This window comes from Podarcis raffonei, chromosome 4 (assembly GCF_027172205.1).
Source record: "Podarcis raffonei isolate rPodRaf1 chromosome 4, rPodRaf1.pri, whole genome shotgun sequence".
NCBI lineage: Eukaryota > Metazoa > Chordata > Lepidosauria > Squamata > Lacertidae > Podarcis > Podarcis raffonei.
The window spans coordinates 35,177,659-35,198,781 of NC_070605.1; the positions used below are offsets into that span (position 1 = coordinate 35,177,659).

At 44.3% G+C, this 21,123-nt stretch overlaps 1 protein-coding gene across 3 annotated transcripts in view; it reads right to left on the reverse strand.

Annotated features, from left to right (window-relative positions):
• Positions 1 to 21,123, reverse strand: part of COL8A1 (collagen type VIII alpha 1 chain) — a 91,733-nt gene that overhangs the window by 49,347 nt on the left and 21,263 nt on the right. Inside the window, exon 2 of one of the 3 annotated variants that reach the window (XM_053386168.1) lies at positions 12,658 to 12,750. The exons of the other annotated variants lie outside the window; for them this stretch is intronic. The gene's annotated coding sequence lies outside the window, so the exon portion shown is untranslated. The remainder of the gene's footprint in view (positions 1 to 12,657; positions 12,751 to 21,123) is intronic. 3 annotated transcript variants of the gene reach the window in all.

Consider the following 21,123-nt stretch of genomic DNA (forward strand, 5'->3'; position numbering starts at 1 on the left):
TATGCTCTGTATAACAGGAAAGGACACACGGCCACATTTCTGGACATTGCACTGAAGAAGCTCATGAATACGCAGCTGCTATCACATAGGCTTCCATACAACCAGGTCCCTGGTGAAAGGGATTTCTATGATGCTTAAATTTACCTGGGCTTAAGTATCTGGGAGGAATTCACTGAAAATGGACTATCAAGAAGGTTCCCTTCTTTTTGGCCATTTGAATACCATCACGACACGGACTCTTGATATGAATGTTTTTTACCTTAGTTATCTACAATGAAAGCGCTCCTTTAAATAAAAGTCTGTTTTAAATTCATATATACAGTATACCAAAATTGTCTTCATTGTACTGTTTTGGGGAGGAGTAAGGACCACTCCCGGGGCTTTCCCCCCAACAAATCTTTTGCACTTCTGCAAACCCTGAAGCTTCTCCATATTTGCTGATCCCTCCCTCTTGAGCATAGGGACGCGGGTGGCGCTGTGGTCTAAACCACTGAGTCTAGGGCTTGCTGATCAGAAGGTCGGTGGTTCGAATCCCCGCGACAGGGTGAGCTCCCGTTGCTTGGTCCCTGTTCCTGCCAACCTAGCAGTTCGAAAGCACCTCAAAGTGCAAGTAGATAAATAGGTACTGCTCCGGCGGGAAGGTAAACAGCGTTTCCATGTGCTGCTCTGGTTGGCCAGAAGCGGCTTAGTCATGCTGGCCACATGACCCGGAAGCTGTATGCCGGCTCCCTTGGCCAATAAAGTGAGATGAGCGCTGCAACCCCAGCATCGGTCATGCCTGGACCTAATGGTCAGGGGTCAGGGGTTAGTTTACCTTTACCTTTACCCTCTTGAGCATGGCTGGTACCATTGTGGTTACATAAGCATCCACACTCAGATAATGAGTTTGCTATTAATATATGGAATATCTTCCCTTATATTATGATGTGGAAAGACCTACATCAGTGATGGCCAAACTTGGCCCTCCAGCTGATTAGGACTACAATTCCCATCATCCCTGACCACTGGTCCTGTTAGCTAGGGATGATGGGACTTGTAGTCCCAAAACAGCTGGAGGCCAAGTTTGGCCATCACTGACCTACACTATTCAGAAGGAATCAGGATGCTTGTTAATTAAAGTGTTTAAAGAAACACTACCCCTTCCTGTCTAACTTCTGTAGAATTCAGTAACTTATTTTCTCTTTCTCCAAGAGGTGATTCATTTGAATTCCTTTTATTACGTCATTTTTATCATCAAGTCCAAACTAGAAACAGAATCTGTCTGGATCTCACTCATAATGCTCAAACCATTAAAAAAAAAATCGGTGGGAGCACTAAATCTCTAAAATTGTATAATTAAATTGGCATAACACTGGGCTGTGTGTTTATTGTTTTTAATAAACTGGATTTTTACACAAACGGTAGGTTGCAAAAACCCCTTGCCAACATCTTTCTGCAATTGCCAGGTTTCTTGCATCCTGGGCCCAAAGTGCTCGAGGGACAAATTCATTGCAAGGCTTCCCTTGGAGCTCAGACAATGGAGACGTGTTACTGAACACATTCCTAATAAGAAACAACACTCTATCACATCCAGAGAAGCAGAGCACTTTGTATAGCATTTTTTAGCATTCAAAAACGAGCATCTCATACATTATCTCCTGCAAGCCTTACAACAAACCCATAAGGTTGCATTCTAATCTTCACACTGAAGATGCAGGGCTGAGATTGACTGGTTTGCCAAAGTGCATGGCAGCGGGGAGATCTACGAACATAAGAAGCTGCCTTATATTGAGTAATCTTGGTCCATCTAAGTCAGTTTTGTCTACACTGACAGACAGCAGCAGTCCAGGATTCTAGACAGGGGACATACGCAGGATTCTTGGCCCTGTGTAAGGGGAAATGCCCAGGGAATTAACATGGGACTTTTTGCATGCAAACCATTTGCTCTTACCCTGAGAAGAGGGTTTCACTTGAGGAGATAGATGCACCTACCAGAGAAGGTGAGTGGATTTAACCAAAAAAGATACCGGAATTGTGTTCTGGAACGTTCTGCCATTAAAAAAGCACTGATGGTGCTGGTTTTTGAGAGAGCTTTACCATAATCAGATTGCAGAATGGTCCCTCATTCTAATTAGTGGGAAAGGAACATGTGATGGCCTGATTGCTTCCAACACATGTATCTCAGTCAATACTAATGCCAGGAACCACATGGCAGCATATTCTAGGGGATGCAGTGCACCTTGAGGGTGAGGAGGCTCGCTTCAGACAAACCAACCAAATCTTTCTGTGCATTCCACAACCTTGCCAAGAGCAGCTGTTGCCACACAAAACATTTCCTCCTGGCTTATCATTCAACTAATGCTGTGTTCCAACTGCTTAAGCGTGTGTTTCCCAGGACCAGCTCACCAGCTCATACCTTTCCCAGCACTGGTTAAAATGCTGATTTCAGCACATCACATCCATGGTGGAATGGTCCATAGGCAGACTGGCCCTCCTCTTGGCTTCGCTGATGTGCTCCAAAGGAAAGCAGAGAAATACATTTCGCACCAACTTGGCAGGAGTTGCTGGAAGGAGGAGTACAAGATGCCAACCAACCGTCCTAGGGACTGCACTCCGGATTTGCGTAGGGTTTACTCATTAGCCTTTTCTTCTCCCAGTGATGTCAGGCAAGGCAGCGGGGGCAGATTTTTCTTCAGGGTTTACTCCCAAAACCTTTTTCATGAATGAGTATAGCTGCCAGGCAGCGGAAGTTCAGGATCAGAATTTTCGTTCTCTTAGATGGGCTACCGCCCCAAGTTGACGAGCCCCATCTGCCCCACATTTCCCTCCCCAGCACGTGCAGAAACAGTCTTCATGATTTTTGCAGAGCAGTTTCCACTAAAATAACATATTCTCCCTAATACAGTGGTACCTCAGGTTACAGATGCTTCAGGTTACAGACTCCACTAACCCAGAAATAGTACCTCGGGTTAAGAACTTTGCTTCAGGATGAGAACAGAAATCGTGCGGCGGCAGTGGGAGGCCCCACTAGCTAAAGTGGTACCTCAAGTTAAGAACAATTTCAGGTTAAGAACGGACCTCCAGAACAAATTAAGTTCTGAACCTGAGGTACCACTGTACGTACATTTTAATAGCCTAGTATATGTATATTGCGAAAATTCATAGACATGAGAGTTTCAAAGGATTGCTCTTGTTTTGTAAAGAGCATGTTAGGTAAAGGTAAAAAGACCCCTGACCATTAGGTCCAGTCGTGGCCGACTCGGGTTGTGGCGCTCATCTCGCTTTATTGGCCTAGGGAGCCGGCGTACAGCTTCCCGGTCATGTGGCCAGCATGACTAAGCCACTTCTGGTGAACCAGAGCAGCGCACGGAAACGCCATTTACCTTCCCGCTGGAGCGATACCTGTTTATCTACTTGCACTTTGATATGCTTTCGAACTGCTAGGTTGGCAGGAGCAGGGACTGAGCAACGGGAGCTCACCCCGTCGCGGGGATTCGAACTGCCGACCTTCTGATTGGCAAGTCCTAGGCTCTGTGGTTTAACCCACAGCTACACCCGCGTCCCTAAAGTACATATTAGAACGGTTTAAATTCAAATTGGATTGAATTTCCTCCGTGATCCCTAACGTTGAGTGTGAGATGAAAATACGGGTGTTTGACTGGTTGAAAGGGAGTGTCGTTCAGTAATGGACACCACTAGAGGGGGACCAGCAGAAATACACAAGACCAAATACCAGGGAAAGTCCCTGGCTGGGTTAGGCTGCGGAATAGTCTTCTAAAGGAAGTGAGAGAATCTCTCCTCTCCCTGGGGACCCATAAAAATAAGCACTTGAAAACGTACTGCAAGGAACAATGCCGTTCTGGCAGGGAGGCAGGATGATGTAATGTGCCTTTTCCATCCTTAGAACTGCACAGGCCATGAACAATCTGACCCTACTAGCAGCTCCTTGTAGACAAGATTTCCAAGATAAAAACAGGAATTTGTGAAAACTATGTCTGAAAGCAGATTTCTGTGAGAACGCTTTGAGAGGATTATTATGACCTTTTTCTAAGGGTCCTGCTATGTGGGTGGGGAGGGCTTCCGCTGCTGTGTGCTGCCAAGGAACTGGGAGGGAAGAGAGCAGGAACGAAATGGGGAAACCATTGATGAGGGGAGAGACTCCATCAGGCAAGGCCTCTTTACACCTGCCTTGCCCCACTCTTTGGCCTTAGGAGTCCTCATAAGGGAGCTGGTCCTGGAGGAAGAACTGTGAGGGGAGAGACTTCGTCAGGCAAGGCCTCCTCCCACCTGCCTTGCCCCACCCTCTAGTCTCTGCTTCTCAACTTGTATTGTATTATTTTATGTACCGTGGCTTGCCACTGTTTTATTATTTATTTAGTTTATTATTTATTGTAACTGCTGAGTGGATTTCTGTTTAACTTTTATATGTTATTATTATTATTATTATTTAATACTATTCTAATGATTGTTGAATGTTACTTTTTTGATATAGGTTACCTATTTTAAAGTTATGTTTTATTATCACATTTTTTATTGCATTAGATTGTTATAAGATGTACATTTTTTGTTTCTTCAGCTTGTAAACCGCCTTGAGTATTGAGTAAGATAGAAAGACGCTGTACAAATTAAAAATGATGATGATGTCATTCTGCTTTATCAGAGCCTGGGCAACATTTAGGGCTAAACGTTGGGAGGCAGAGGGGAACAGACTCCAATGGGAAGTGGTTATGGACCTGATGGAAGACTGCAAGTGCACTCCTCAGTGCCTTGTTGATGACTGTTAACTGGGAAGGAGTGATCTAGCATTGTTGGTTGCAGTTCCTAATGGAGGAAGGGGACAAAGGCTTAGATAACTAAGCTCTTACAGCGGCAGAAGCTCTGTATTGTGTTTTCTATATAATTTAAAGTGACAGGAAACATATAAGGATTTGCACATGAACCTCCCCACGTGTCTTCATATGAATAAGCATTTTAAATAAAATATAATGTATTTTGTTTTTACTTCATATTCGAATCTCTGCTGTTTTGTCCCACACTTAAACATAGCTACTGGTGGGTAGATGGAGGAAGAAAATAACGATACAGGGAGGCAGCGCTGACAAAAAGTTAAGAATAGACAGGTTGCAGCTATGGAAAAACAAAGTAAAGTGTAAGATTAATAAATTACTAATAGAAATAAATAAAGCAGTAGTGGTGGGAGGGTTCTCTACATCACTTTACACCATAGCTGTCAACTTTCAGATTTGAAAATAAGGGATCAGCAGCCTCACCTGTCCCGGGGACAGTCTATGGGATACCTAACAATCCGGGATAGCAGCGGGAAAGAGTGCTGAAATAAGGGAATTTCCCGCAAAAAAAGGGAAGGTGGACAGCTTTGCTTTACGCTTGAAAAAAAGAGAATAGAATCATATATTGAAAGTAAAACGGATTAGTCTGACCACAACAAAAACCCAAACCCTTCAGATCAGGATAATGAGCCTTAACATGCCTTGTGTTTATTTTTGGTTGAAAAAAATGAACGTCTTCAGAGATTTTGACCAGTGTGATGGTGTTATCATATCTTAAATAAAATAATGGGTGTGTATATATATATATATATATATAGAGAGAGAGAGAGAGAGAGAGTGATACCTTGGGTTACATACGCTTCAGGTTACAGACTCCACTAACCCAGAAATAGTACCTTGGGTTAAGAACTTTGCTTCAGGATGAGAACAGAAATTGTGCTCTGGCGGCGCGGCGGCAGCCGGAGGCCCCATTAGCTAAATTGGTGCTTTAGGTTAAGAACAGTTTCAGGTTAAGAACGGACCTCCATAACGAATTAAGTACTTAACACAAGGTACCACTGTGTGTGTGTGTGTGCGTGTGCTAGATATATATTTCAATTCTAGGGATGGATGGAAACTTCATCTGCAGTTTATTCCAGAAATAGTTGGGAAAGCCTCCTAGATTACTTAGCTGAAAGTTCTGCAGAAGTTTGCCAAAGTTGCTCATATTGGCTCTGGCATGAATTGAGTCCCCACTGAGAAGTGGGTACAGGTCAGTTTTGCTTGAAGACTTCTGGTTCCATAGAGCATAGTGTGTTGGAGGCATCCAATATAGCTGCTGAATTTTCAAATGTAGATTTCATAGTGGCACACTGGGGTTCTCCAAACCTGCAGGAAACCACTGTCGTACACACTAATTTAGCAGTAAGTCCCATTGAATTCCATAGAGCAGACGTCTGACTAAATATACACAGTGCTGCTATAAGCTGTGTGACAGGTTGAGTAACACAGCTAAGCTTAGATACATCACACGGCAATGGCAAGCTAACTTAAATTTCAACTGTGGAGTGGAAATTTATAACTAGAGTTTCACTGTCTGTTTTAAAGCCCGATTTCAAGAACACATCATCATTTTTTCAGAGCAACTATCTCTTTTTAACTAGACAAATGAGGGTCAAGTGTGGAGGTTCTGGATGTCTTTAAAAAAAACATCTGGTCATGCAGTGCTTGCTCTTTGAAGATGGAAGGAAGAGGGAAAGTAGGGAAATTATTTATATGTGTGCACATGCTGTGTTATAAACCTCTGAGTAGTGAGATTGCCGAAATGATCTGTGGGCAGTTCCAAAAAAATGGGAGTCTGCATATTTTCTGCTGATGCAATGACTCAGTGGTTTGGTGAGCTGTGACATGAAGGGTGTCTTGAGTTCCAATCTCATTTTAGGAGAGATGTCCATGGCCTCGGTGACCCCCATTCAGCACTGCTGAAGCACAGCAATCCACCTTTGCACTCAAGGGTGACTCCTCCTGAACAGACGATGAGCACTATCAGAGGGAAATCACCTGTCTGGGAGGAAAGTAGGCACAGGAAGTTCTGGCCTGTCTACTCAGTGACAAGGTGAACTGTAGGAATTTTGAGACTCTGAAAGCAGTAGAGCTGGATCTTTGGTTCTGGCTGAAAGGGGGAAGGTAAAAATTTTCCAGGGACATCTCCAAATCCTCTCACTGTATGCTTCCATGCCAAACCAAGAACATGAACAATGAGACCAAAAATTTGATATTCTATACCAAGGGTGGATTTGAAAGCAGGAGCTGGAAGCTTTCAGCTACAAAAAGAAGCAGGCCTTTTCAATAAAAACTAATTATAGTAAGATTAGAACCCTTCTCGGACTTCTCAGCCTTATTGTACATGCATAACATTTTTATTTGTGATTTCTTTAGAAAGGGGGGGGGGCAGAGGTAAATGCATGAGAAGTAAATCCTAAAAAGGTGAGAAGAAAAATCAAACTCACAAATGGATTTGTTGACAGAAAGAAATGAGACTGATCTATTTGGTAAAGTTTAGTGGCTCCATTCTGACATTGTGTTCTCTAATCCTCCAAGCTATGGTTTGGAAAACCAAACAAATCCTATGCATGCATGGTCCTTCCTCTCCTTGTGAACCTGGTTTAAAAGAATGCATCCTAGCTTGTCAAAGCACAGCTTTTCAGTATTGTCCAAATCGACAAATTGTCATTTGAGTAAACCCTCTGAACCAGGATTACAAACCACAGGTTTATTCTGGTACGCAACCTGTATTTGAGTGGATCACTCTAATCACAGTTTCCTGGTCTGAACCTCACAGGAAACTTTGGTTTGACAAATTAACAAACTAACAAGGGGACACAAGGGTTGGGAGTGTGTGTGTGTGTGCACGCATACTACAAATGGCCCAAATTCTGCAGCCCATACATTAAAGAGGAGGTATTTATATTTTTGTGGGGTGGAGAAATTGGGGGTGGGGTATCTGTGATAGGCTCTGCAGCCCATCTAACATTTCCCCTGGAACAATGCTGTTTGGGGCCATTCTGAGAGGTAAAAATCTGAAAGGTTTGCTGCTGCCACAGTCTTAAGGAAGCCCACCACTGCTAAGACTAACCATGTTCCCTGAAGCTGCTGCCTCCAGAACATGTTCAGCGGTCCATTTTCACTTCCCCACTATCACCACAAAAATCTTTTATTGATCTTTCATTTCAGTCCTAGCACACACAGTTCTCCAGTCTAAAGTTGGGAGGACTAACTGTTGAGGGGGCTCAGAACTTACAGGGTTAAGAGTTCTGAGTGATGACGCCTCACATTCTGAGGGCGGGCAGAGAACACGGAAGGGGCGTGGATTTCTCTGTGTGTTTTTCAGTCTGCGTGTTAGGCTCCATGGAGAAAGGAGCAACATGAGCTGCGTCTCACCGGGAAGATTTACGATGTGTTGATCTGTACAGCAATAAAGACTTTAAGATAAGGACACTGCAGCGTTCAGCCTGAGTTATTGCTACCACACGACAGAACGTTCAAGCTTCTACTTCCACTGTGTTTTATGCTCTGCTGAGTCAAAGGTCCCGGGGGGGAAGACCAGAGCTGCGCAGGAGAAGTGTGCCGGACCCCCCGGTCGAACTTGACCCCCCCGAATAGGTTATGGAGATCAGCAATAAAGATAAGCAACGTTCGTGCGTGTGAGGAGGCCAGCCGATGAGACGCTGGGAAAGAGAATCTGCAGGCAAAGAGGCCAGCAGCCAAAGGCCAGCTAAGGAGTAGCCGGAGCCAGCTGGAGCGAAGGGAGCTCGCTGGGAAGGATCTGCCGGACCGGGAGGTGCTACTGTATCGTGAGTAGGCCGGGCCCCGGGGGAGAGATGGCAGACAGCCATGAATCGCGTGCAATCCCTTTTGATAAGGTGGACGGGAGCAAGCCCTGGGCCGGGAGAAGGCAGGCACTGAAGAAAGCAGTGGGAGCCAGGCCCAGAGAGGGGGCTGAGAATTGCTCTGAGGAAGCACCAAGAAGCCCAAAGTGGGCTGGAGCCGTGTCTAAAAGCTGCTGCGATGCTTTGACACGCCAGAGAGACAGGCAGCCGTGTGCTGGAAAGCTGCTGGAAGCTGGGAAGAGGAAAGCAGTGGCAAGCTGTTCCTCTGGAGGCTATGCACCCAAGTTTGGTGGTGCAGGCCAGAAAGGCCATTCCAAGAGTCTTGAGAGTGCCCAGGCTGTTTGGCAGGAGCTGAGAGGGGTTTGCAGAGAAACCACAGAGCTGGAAGCCAAAGGCCATTTTCCCAACGGCAGAAAAGCCTCAAGGAGAGCTGCTGGAAAGGTTGGGGGGGGCGCTGACGTCCAAAGGCAAGTTTGCAAAGTTTTCCACTAGGCGATGTTTTGTTTGTGCCTCGGCTGAACACCTGCGACGCAACTGCCCACAGAGAGCAACGGAGCCAAGGCAGGATGCGCCCAAGGTCGTTTCCCATGGGAACCAGCCCGGGAGAAGAGGCCAGCGTGGAAAGTCCCAGGGTCGGCCGGAAGGCGAGGAGAGCGTTTTTCAACTGTCTGCTTCGATGGCGGTTTTGGACAACACCACCTGCAGCGAGAGCTCCAAGGAGGGATATTCTGTGAGTTTTGAAAAAGATGTTTGTACAATTTCCAGAGGTGGAGAGCAACTGGTACGTGTTGAAAGAAATCAGAACAACCTCTTTGTTCTGGAATCACCTCTCGAGGGTGAGGGGAAAGCCACTGACCACACTCATGTGTCGTGTGCTTGCGTGTGGCACAAGAGGATGTCACATGGGTCCTGTGAGGACGTCCAGTTGTTATCAGAGTGCACCAAAGGTTGCAAGGTAAAAGAATGTGGTAAACCTTTGAAGTGCAAGGCTTGCAGGAAAGCCAGAAACAAGGGGTTTAATGATCCCAGGGTGGAGAGGGTCACCACAAAGCCTTTTGAGTTTGTGCATGCAGACCTTTTAGGTATGCCACAGCCAAGTCTGGGCAAGGCCAAGTGGCTGATGGTGCTGACAGATGATTTTACTAGGAACTCCTGGGCTTTTTCTCTGAAAGCTAAGGAGGAGGCAACGCAACTGATCAAAGATTGGGTTGCGGAGGTGGAACAGAGGTTCTCCACCAAGGTGCAAGGTTTCCAGTTTGACCGCGGTTCTGAGGTCACTGGGTCTGCTCTAAAGGGTTTCTTTCGCCAGAGGGGGATACGTCACAAGGTGACTTCTCCTCAGGAGAGTGGCGTGGCAGAGCTGAGGAGTAAAGCTCTGGTTCGAGCATCCGAGATTCTACTGGATGACTCTGGTTTGCCTCACAGTTTTTGGGGGGAGGCGGTAAAAACGGCTAATTTCTCGATGAACAGGTGCTACAATTCAGTGGTAGGTGACACCCCGTATTTCCTGCTTCATCGACAGAAGCCGCTTGTGCATTTCTTTCGCACTTTTGGTTGCAGGGCCATGGTGCCTGTACCAAAGTGGTTGCAGCAAGAAGGTGGTCCAAAGTACCAGGAAATGATCTTCTGTGGGTATGAACCCGCGACCAAGGGGTGGAGATTCGCATACCCAGAAGGTGATCAGACCAAGCTTCTGGTCAGTAAACAGGCTGAGTTCTTTGAGCAGGATGGCTGGGCAAGGCGCAAAGTGCGCTCTGACGTTCACTCAGATTGTCTGTCTGACTCTGAGGAGGAAAGAGAGCCAGAGCCTGAACCTGCTGGTGGAGACCAGGTCCCTGAACAGAGTAGGGCGTCTCCACAGGTTGTGAAGGGAGTGTCCAAGAGTGAGCCCTCATCTCCTGTGCGCATAATGGAGAAAGCTCACAGACGTGTCAAGTCAGAGGGGGAGTCTTCTGATGAGGAAGACGCACATGCTGGCCCCAGTGGGTCAGGAGAAGAACCCCAGTTTGTGCCCAGGCGGTCATCGCGGGCTACAAAGGGAATTCCACCTGAGAGGTTTCAGGTCACAAATGCGTGGATTGGTTTCGCACAGTGCGAACCTGAGGTTTGTGAGGTTCAACAGGTGCCTAACAACGATGCCAAGAAGGGGCGGAAGGCAATGGGGAAGGTGTTGAACACTCAGAAGTCCTCTCAGAACGTGATTCGAGAGGGGGTGTTGAGGGGGCTCAGAACTTACAGGGTTAAGAGTTCTGAGTGATGACGCCTCACATTCTGAGGGCGGGCAGAGAACACGGAAGGGGCGTGGATTTCTCTGTGTGTTTTTCAGTCTGCGTGTTAGGCTCCATGGAGAAAGGAGCAACATGAGCTGCGTCTCACCGGGAAGATTTACGATGTGTTGATCTGTACAGCAATAAAGACTTTAAGATAAGGACACTGCAGCGTTCAGCCTGAGTTATTGCTACCACACGACAGAACGTTCAAGCTTCTACTTCCGCTGTGTTTTATGCTCTGCTGAGTCAAAGGTCCCGGGGGGGAAGACCAGAGCTGCGCAGGAGAAGTGTGCCGGACCCCCCGGTCGAACTTGACCCCCCCGAATACTAACATGTTATTATTATTTTTTAAATTAAGGAAAACTTTAATTGAACATAATTTTAAAAAGGTGTATCATTATAAAAGTTAACTATTACAATTCCCTATATATTTATCTAATGTACAAGTATTATTATCCATATATAAGAAACCTACTATATTTTTTATGAATGTGTTCCAGATAACACTATATTTGTCCATGCAAAGTCTACATCTATAAGCAGTCCATTCATAATTTGCAACTGTAGTCATATCTTTAATCCACTGATTAAATGGACCTGTACATTCATCTTTCCAGTGCATCAGTATCAGTATTTTGGTCACAAAGGGGGCATGAAATACCCATTTACGTTGTCCAGATGTCACATTCCACATATGTAGCTCAAAAGAATATTTTCCTATGAATATTTTTCTGCACAGTCATATTTATGTAATCCACTACTTTCTCCCAAAACTTAGTAAGTGTAGGGCATTGTAAAAACATGTGTTTTAAAGAAGGATGCTTCTGACTAAATCTCCAACAATTTTAATAGGAGTTCTCTCAGACCACACATTATCAATATGGTATTGCAAAGTAAGAAAGGTCATAACTGAGTAGTAGGACATCTGTTATGAATGAAGAAGGTCCCAGATCCAATCTACAGCACCTCCTGGTAGGGCTGCCTGAAACCATGGAGTAACACTGCCAGTCAGTGTAGACAATACTGAGATACATGGATCAATGTTCTGCCCTAATATAAGGCAGCTTCCCATGTTCCTATTCCTGGAAACTACACACATGCCACCTTGGATTCCATGATAGAAGAAAGATGGGATATAAATAGTATATAATAAAATAAACACAGCCCTCTCGGTCTCTGTTATAAAGATCATTTGTCATGAGAAATGGAATAGTGACAGTAATTTTCTTATATCCAAAAAGCAAAGCCTACTTGGCATATAGTTTTCAATAGAAGTATAAAGAAACCCAAGTTCTTTGGAAAGCTTCAATTAATAATAGCAAATTGTTGTTGTCATTACTTATTTCTGCTACGTCTTATTCAAGAAATTAGACTGTATCATCACAATAATTTGATAGTTTAGTCTGCTGGACTTCTGCTCTCATCCTTAAAAGTAGGAACAAGACAGTCTGCAAATGTCATGTCTCAATAGTTCTGCAAGTTGATTATATGAAGAGCTGGATATGAGCAAAGCCATTACATCACTTTTCAGGGCAGAGAAGAGGCAGGGGAAAGTGTGAGTGACTTGAATAAGGATAAGGAAGATCCAGATTCAAATACCTAACCAGCCATGAAGCTCCTCAGAGGACCGTGGAGCAGTCGCTGTCCCTCTCAGTCTAATCTACTTCACAGGTTGTTGTAAGAATAAAACGGGAGAAAGGGGGGCATGGTACCCTGAGCTCTTTGGAGTAAGAATGAGGAGAATGAACTCACACAGATTCTCAAGAACCTTCCTAAAAACTCTCCTCTGAATCCTCAGCATATTAGCTCCATTCTTTTCATGTGGCTTGTTTTTGTTTCCAGTCCCTATGGTTTCGAAGGAAAACAAGAGGGTTGTGTATTTATTCTCAAGTCCTGGAAAACAAAAGCAATCTTTTGGAAATTTCCAAGGCCATCTCATGATGTCCGAACTGCCAGTTTGTAACTCTGAATAACTGGAGACAGAAAATTATTCTGGTGTGTGCTGGTATCTCATTTTCATATACGTATGTGGCTTTTCTGTGATGGTACGTATGGAGAAGCCTCATCTCTCCCCCCTGCGCACACACATGACGGCATTTTATAAAGATATGAGTACCAGCACCTCATTTTAATTTTTTTTACACACACACACACACACACATTCTCAGCCTTTCCAGCAGCACTGATGAGAATGAAAAGAGATAGAATTTCTCTATCACAGCCTTCATTAAGGGAAAGGTTCTGATGATTTACAGGTGGCTGTACAGGAGGGCCCCCCCAATGTATTGCTGTTCATCAAACTCCTCCAAGTCACCTGGTGTTAATTATAATGTTCTATAATGCCGGAGGACTAGCCAGCAGAGTCGCAGCACAAGTGCCGGCTCTGTGGATACACTCTGTTTCTTTTGAAAAGAAACATCCCGTCTTCAGATTGTATATTCCTCCTGGATTAAATTTCTGTGAACCTTGTGCGGAGTTAAAGTGACTGAGGCGTGAGCCTGGCTTTGAATCAACTTCCTATTTTCAGGATAGAAACTACCTCCTTGCACAATATACAAAGGCCCCCAAGCTGCAGGCTGCAATATTCAGACCAGTGGCCAAAAGAGAAAGACCCAGGCATGTAACAATATGTCTAAATTTCTCATGGTGTTCAGTGTTGGGTGGCCAAGTGGCCACCATTTAAATTCCTTAGTGTTGTGAGTGTCCTCAGTGTCCCTCAAGGACATTGTGGGAAATGTAAGTGGTGACCACCCAGTACCACAAGCAGCAAGAAGTGAGCCTATTAAGGCTATACCCCAAAGCCCCTATCAAAGCCTGTAGCTGGCTTGGGTTCTGTGGTTGGCAGTCAGACCCCTGTTGGGGTGTGGGCTTTGACAGGCTTTGAAACCTTGACATTAGCCTGGTTTCTGTGTATATTTTAAATGTTGACCTATATGTGATGCCACAGAAAAGATCTGCACCAATTAATGTAAAAAAGGCATACAACAGTGCCATGGAGGATGGGTTTTAGTTTTAGAAAACCATCTGACACATTTCAATCCTGTTACTCTCCCTACAAAGGTCTTCCTCCCAACTCTTCAGGTATAATAAATTACCTTATTTAACGTGTGTGCTATCCCTAACCCCCTGGATTTATAATGAAAGGGGCGAGTCCCCAGAGTAGGGATACTCAAGGAATTTGATTTATGAATTGCAACATGAACTGACCTGGTTTACAGATCCCAGAAAAAATGGCTTGATCAAAACATAGCAGTCAATCAGATTTTGCATTTCTCCAAATCTTGCAATACAGGCCTTGGCTAAAAACACACAAAAATGCATTTAAAATGTCTATTTTGCCTATTTTGGAATAAAATAAGTGGAGAAATTATGCACTTAATGTGCATTTTGTGATAAAATATGCATTAAAATACACATTTTTGTTCATTAAAAAAACAACCACAGAAAAGGAACAGAGCAGGCATGCCAATTACAGTAATATGTTTGAAAATACAGTAATATGTTTGAAATTGACAGAAAATAGTCTGACTCAGCCATCCCTAGTCCAGACAGTCTCTTCAATGAAGTGCCGCTGCCATGGGGAAACCACATTCTCCCAGAACCTGCTGTATGGCTGCTGGGATGCTATTTTAGAAGTTGCCCTGTTCTTACCCTGCTCCGCACATCCTTTACATCCCCACTGGCTCATCTGCATGAGTTCTTACTGCATGTTACATGGGCACACTTGAATTTCCCCTCCTCAGGGCCATTATGCCTGCAGCCAAGCACAGGTGCACCCAGCCATCAGTTCCCTCGCTCTCTTCACTGAAGTTGCTTCCTTGAAGGATATAGTTGGTACCCACAGGGTTACAGGGCAACTGCAGGGCACACCCCTTCCAGAATCGTTACTGACCCCTTCACCAGCTCCATTTCAGTCTAACTGAATGAAAATAGCAATTAATTCATGTTTTGAAAAATCCAGCTGTTTTGAGTGTCCCCTTGACTAATGGAAAAAATGAGCTTTGGCCATATTCCGTATAGGCACCTAAATACATGCATGTGTGTTTATTTTTTCTGCTTGCTCCTAAAACTGGAAGTCCTGGTTTTTTGGGCTTTTTTTAGATTGATACCACCTGTGTGGAGGCATACAAGGCATCTAATGTGTGTCAGAAGGTTCTAAACATTTCCAGTCCCACTTGATTAAAGGCTTAGCATACTGTATTGGAACCCTTCATCTAATTTGCACCAATCTTCATTATGTGCCATTCAAGGCTTTGCTCTCCAGCTGATCCAGCGCAATGAACATTTTTTTTAGGGTTCCTTAGGTGCAAGATTACACTTATTAAGAAATAAACGTTGAGAAAAGAATGTGGCTCAGAATATATTTCTATGGCTTCCACGCCTAACCGTCTCTTTACGGTTGTAAAAATATGTTTTCAATTACTCTTAAAACCTTTGATTCAACCTAGTTTGAGAAAGTCAAGATGAACAGTGTGCTCCCCCCCCTTCTTCTTTTTACTGCCCACACAACATAGCATGCATTTGAGCTTAGGAAGAAAGAAAACCCTCCAATGTAACATTCAGATAGGAACACAGAATGTAACAAGACACATTCTGAATGGAAAGTACAGAAGAGCCAAGAGCTGACTTTGGACCAATTCATCTCCTCATGGTTGAAAGAATGGTATGTAAAGCAGACAGGAAAAAGTTTGAGAATTAAGGAAATTTTATTAAGCCCTGGAAGAGAATAAAAAAGGAGGGGGAAGCCTACGAGTCATGTTTGCTTAAAAACCGTTTTTCAGACCATCTCAGAGATTATGCCAAGTCTTCAACTGGCAAGTGATTCAGGATGAGCCAGCTTCCCCATTCCATTCTGTGACTGCTCAGAGGGTTTGCTCTGCCCTGCGTTCCACGCCTTGTGGGTTGTGCTTTTAATAAGGAATTCAAGCTAGAACTCAAGCATGCAGAGTTTTCATCAGCTCTCAGTTCCTACCACTTGTTGACATACCACCACCACCACCAGTCTGGCCGCAAATGCAGGTGTCCACCATCAATCAAAGACTACAAAATGCAGTTCTGATGTGAATGACGTACAATTGCATCAAAATTCTTTATTTTTACTGATGTGCCCATGTTCTCCATCACAGTGCTAAAATGCCACAAGCGACCATGAAAAGATCTGTTTGTGGATGTAGCTGAAATCACATCAAGGCTGCAGTTTGATCACTACACGCATGTGCATCCATATTGCATGTATGTGTTTGTATGCTTCAAGGGGAGTCAGAAATGAAGAACTGAAAGCGCAGCTATTCCAGACTAGATACATCGAAGCTATTAATCAAGATAATTTAAGAAGGATATTAACAAGCTGGAATGTGTGCAGAGGCGGGCAACCAAGATGATCAAGGGTCAGGAAACTAAGCCTTATGAGGAACGGTTGAAGGAGCTGGGTATGTTTAGCCTGGGAAAGAGGAGACTGAGAGGAGGTATGATAACCATCTTCAAGTATCTAAAAGGCTGTCACAGGTAAGATGCAGAAAGCTTGTTTTTGCCCCTGGTGTGGAGGGTAGGACTTGAACCAATGGCTTCAAATTTCAAGAAAGGATATTCCAACTAACAACAGGAATAACTTTCTGACAGTAAGAGCTGTTTGACTGTAGAGTTGACTCCCTTGGGAGGTGGTGGATTCTCCTTCACTGGAAGTTTTAAAGCATAGATTGGATGGCCACCTGTCATGGATCTTTAGATGGGATTCCTGCATTGCAGGAGGGTTGGACTAGATGAGCCTTGGGGTCCCTTCCAACTCTATGATTCTATGATTCTGATTCTATCATCATTTATCTATGAGTCTGTGAAACTCTAACAAAAAACGGCCATCTACTGTTCTTTAACAGATCTCCTGGGACAGAAAGTTCTGCAATTCTGAAGAAGCCAGCAAAAATGCCTCTGTGCACTAAGAAACTCTAATGCTTTGGTGAGGGCTCCCGAGGGCCACCTTCCTTTGTAGGAAACATTCTTGGGGCCACATGCCAGAAGTGAGTGGGGCCAGAGCCAAAAGTGTGCGGAACAATGGATGTACGAGCACAATTCCAAGTGTTGGTGTTGACCTTTAAAGCCCTAAACGGCTTTGGCCCTGTATACCCGAAAGAGCGTCTCCACCCCCTTCATCCAGCCCGGGCACTGAGGTCCAGTGCCGAGGGCCTTCTGGCGGTTCCCTCGCTGTGAGGAGCGAGGCTACAGGGAACCAGGCAGAGGGCCTTCTAGGTAGTGTCGCCTGCCCTGTGGAACGCCCTCCCAGCAGAAGTCAAGGCAATAAGCAACTATTTTACTTCTAAAAGACAACAGAAGGTGGCCCTGTTTAGGGAAGTTTTTAATGTCTGATGCTGTATTGTTTTTAATATTTGGTTGGAAGCCAACCAGAGTGGCTGGGGAAACCCAGCCAGATGGGCAGGGTATAAATAAATTATGATTATGATTATTATTATTATTAAATACAGTGGTACCTCAGGTTACAGACGCTTCAGGTTACAGACTCCGCTAACTCAGAAATAGTACCTCGGGTTAAGAACTTTGCTTCAGGATGAGAACAGAAATCACACGGTGGTGGCGGCGCGAGTCCCCATTAGCTAAAGTGGTACCTCAGGTTAAGAACAGTTTCAGGTTAAGAACGTACCTCCTGAATGAATTATGTTCTTAACCCAAGGTACCACTGTATGTGGCTCTTACCTTTCTAGAATAGACCACACTCCAGTCACGTGAAAGTCTGAGGTTTCTACACACACACCTCTCCACCTATTCAGCAAACCAAGCAAGAAGCATTAGTACAGTTTAAGGACACATTCCAGGTGGTCAAGAGCACTTGAGCAGAAAGCTGTGGAGCAGGGCCAATGTGGAGTGTGGCCTGGGGAAAGTCCTAAGAGCCAGATAGAGAAATGAAGGGCCATGGTTGGGCCTTGAGCCTGAAGTTCCTCATTCCTGCTCTAATGTATTGGTCATATAAGAGCACAGTCCCAATGATTATTCAATCTGGATAACGCTCAGGCAAATGTGAATCCTGGGTATAGGAAAGTTTTTATCCTACTGCCAACATTCCCTTTTAGCCGAACATTATTCAGATATTTGGGATATGTTGGTGGCAGGAGGCTTGGGTAAAGTCTTGATATTGAGGAGTTGGATGGGACCCCAAGAGTCGTCTAGTCCAACCCCCTGAAATGCAGGAATAAAATTAATATGAAGGCAGCACAGGAAAACAGAATGTGCTCTTTTGGGTCATGAATACTTGCTTTATGGTGGTTGTGACCATTATATTGACATTTTAAATGGTATTTATTTCATAAAATTTATGTGTAAACCCCTCAAATCTCCACAGTTCAATATTCCCTGGACACCTTCCTTGCTTTCTATATCCTGCAACTTCTGTCAAAGGATGCCAGATTCTTTCATTTGTCATATCTATACCATAGAGGCAAACTGGTTAGTAAGTATTCCCTCTATTCTGGGGACTTGGAAGTCTATGAGGAGATTAACAATCCTTAACAGAGTTCCCAGCAGCTTCCCCAAACTAGTTCCCAGTATTCTTTGGGGGAAGTCAAAATGGACAAGCCAGTATAAAATCAATGCAAGTTCATAAAACAGATATGCCTTTTTATGCACTTTAAGCTGCCCAGAGTGGCTGGGGAAACCCAGTCATATGGATAGGGTGTAAACGTTGTTGTTGTTTGTTGTTGTTTACCTGTTGCATTTCTGCAGCAGTTATGTGCTTGTTATAATGAACCAAAACTCTGAGAAACTATTCCTCAATATGAATGAGTGTTGGAGAAGAATGAAAGTAGTAGTATTTCATCTGCTCAATCCAAAATTAGTGTGTGCGGCTTATCAGACACCAGACTGGATTGCAGCTAATACTCTAGTTGGGTCCCCCTCCCCTGCCCGAAATAAGCAAAAAGCAGTTGACAGATCCAAAATGCACACTCTTCTCCCATGAAAACATTTTTTCCATTCTTGCTTTTCCAAAAAAAATGGAAAGTTCAAAGCTTAACTACTTCTTGTTATGAAAGAATGAATTTTCTACAAGAGACTTGGACAAAGACATGAGCCTATGTAATTGCCCTGTGGCTGGGTGGATCGGGAAGAAACAGGGAGGGGCGGGTGGAGATTTTACTTGTCAAGAAGCAACGGGGAGCAAATACATTTGTCTGGATTAAGAAAGATCCAACATTATGTTTTTAAATCTGGGCTGCTGGTGTCTATCATTTGCTTATATACCTCAAGCTGACAAGTCAAATCTAACGAGGGAAAGAAGCAAAATAATGCTGTGGTTGGATCCAAAGTAGCCCTTCCCTTTGCAAAAGCAGTTCTTCACTGAAGTTCACAAGTTCCGGTGCTTTTGCAAACTGAAGTGCAAGATGTGAGTGGGTAGGTGGCAAAAGCCTGTAGCCCATAGCTGTCAACCTTCCCTTTTTGGGAGGGAAATTCCTTTATTCCAGCGCCGTTTCCCGCTGCTATCCCGGATTGTTAGATATCCCGCAGACTGTCCCTGGGACAGGTGAGGCTGCTGATCTCTTATTTTCAAATCTGAAAGTTGACAGCTATGCCGTAGCCCCCTGCACTGCCTACGGGGCTGGTCTACCCAGGAGGTGGGTCATACAAGAAGTGGGTCAGTGATAGGAGTGCAAGAGGCTTTGCTCACCCCACTGCTTCTGCCACTGCATGGCAGACATGTTGGGTTTCCTGGGCACACACGTTGATGTGGGAAGTGTTCCCAAGGCAGAATATCTTCTCCTTCTTTATTCTTCTCCTAAAAGGCTAAGAGCATCCTGTTCAGGCCAGCCTTTGGTGACGAAGGCACAGGCAGCGCTGATCACTGAGCTGCTGTGATCAGTCCAGGGTGGACTGTATTTTAACCGCTCGTTCTAAATGTGTTCTGGTGCATTTTCATGATTGCTTTTGAACAGCTTGCTTTTATTGCTTTGTATTTTATAATGTTGTTTTTAAAAGGTTTATTGCAATTATTTGTATATTGTAAACAAATTAGAGACACAGACAGACAGACAGACAGACAGACAGACAGTTAATTCTACTGATGTTTGGTTGTTTTTAAATTATTTTTCCTACGTTTTCAATAATTCTGGTTTTAATTTGTAAGCCACTTTGAGTCCCGTCGAAAAAAAAGGCAGGATATAAAGATAATAAGAATAATAAATAATCCTTGAAACACAACTTGAGAGAAATGTGGGATATAAATACTAATACAGTGGTACCTCAGGTTAAGTACTTAATTCGTTCCGGAGGTCCGTACTTAACCTGAAACTGTTCTTAACCTGAAGCACCACTTTAGCTAATGGGGCCTCCGGCTGCCACCGTGCCGCCGGAGCACGATTTCTGTTCTCATCCTGAAGCAAAGTTCTTAACCTGAAGCACTATTTCTGGGTTAGCGGAGTCTGTAACCTGAAGTGTATGTCACCTGAAGTACCACTATACTAACACCAGTGTTTAAAAGCTTCTGGTCTAGAGTGAAATTCCTTCAGCTGCCTCTTTTTTCCAGGCGTTTTAAAATGAAAGACAGTGACGGTGACCCAGGGACATAGGAATGCAGGGAACTGCCTGGTTTAGACCAAGGGTTCAGCTGGTCAGTATTATCAATGCTAACTGGCAGCCAGCTTTCCAGCAATTCAGACAGAAAACATTCTCATGCCTACCTGGAGTTGCTGGGGAAATGAATCTGGGAACCTTCTGCATACAAAGCACTTGTTGTCTCACTGCGTTGCAGCCCTTCCCCTTAATGCTTGCTGCTCATTAAAGCAGCTCCACTGCCTTCATGTTAATGCTTCCCATGTTTTGTAAATATGTGACAAGGAAGTGTACAAACTCCCTCCAGTTTCTAGATACCGTGCAAAATTGTCCTGGCGTAGGCACCCGTCTTTCTTATTTGATTTGATTATTCATCACAATATCACGGAACAAGTTTAGCTGTCCAAAGCTGCGAAGAGACAAGGCACAGCTGAACCGTGGGCTTGTACAAAGTCTCGGCTCAGTCTCCATCCACCAATTAGCCAGTGAGCTCCCCTGTTAGCATTGCTGATTTGTAAACACACGAATTACTCAGCTGTGATTACATCACAATTTAAATGATTTATGCACCAGTAAAATGAACAGCAACTAGGTCATCATGGCACATCAAGTCTGGATGCTGAGAAGAGAAATGAGAGGGTTCCCACGAGGCAAGGCACAGTGATAATG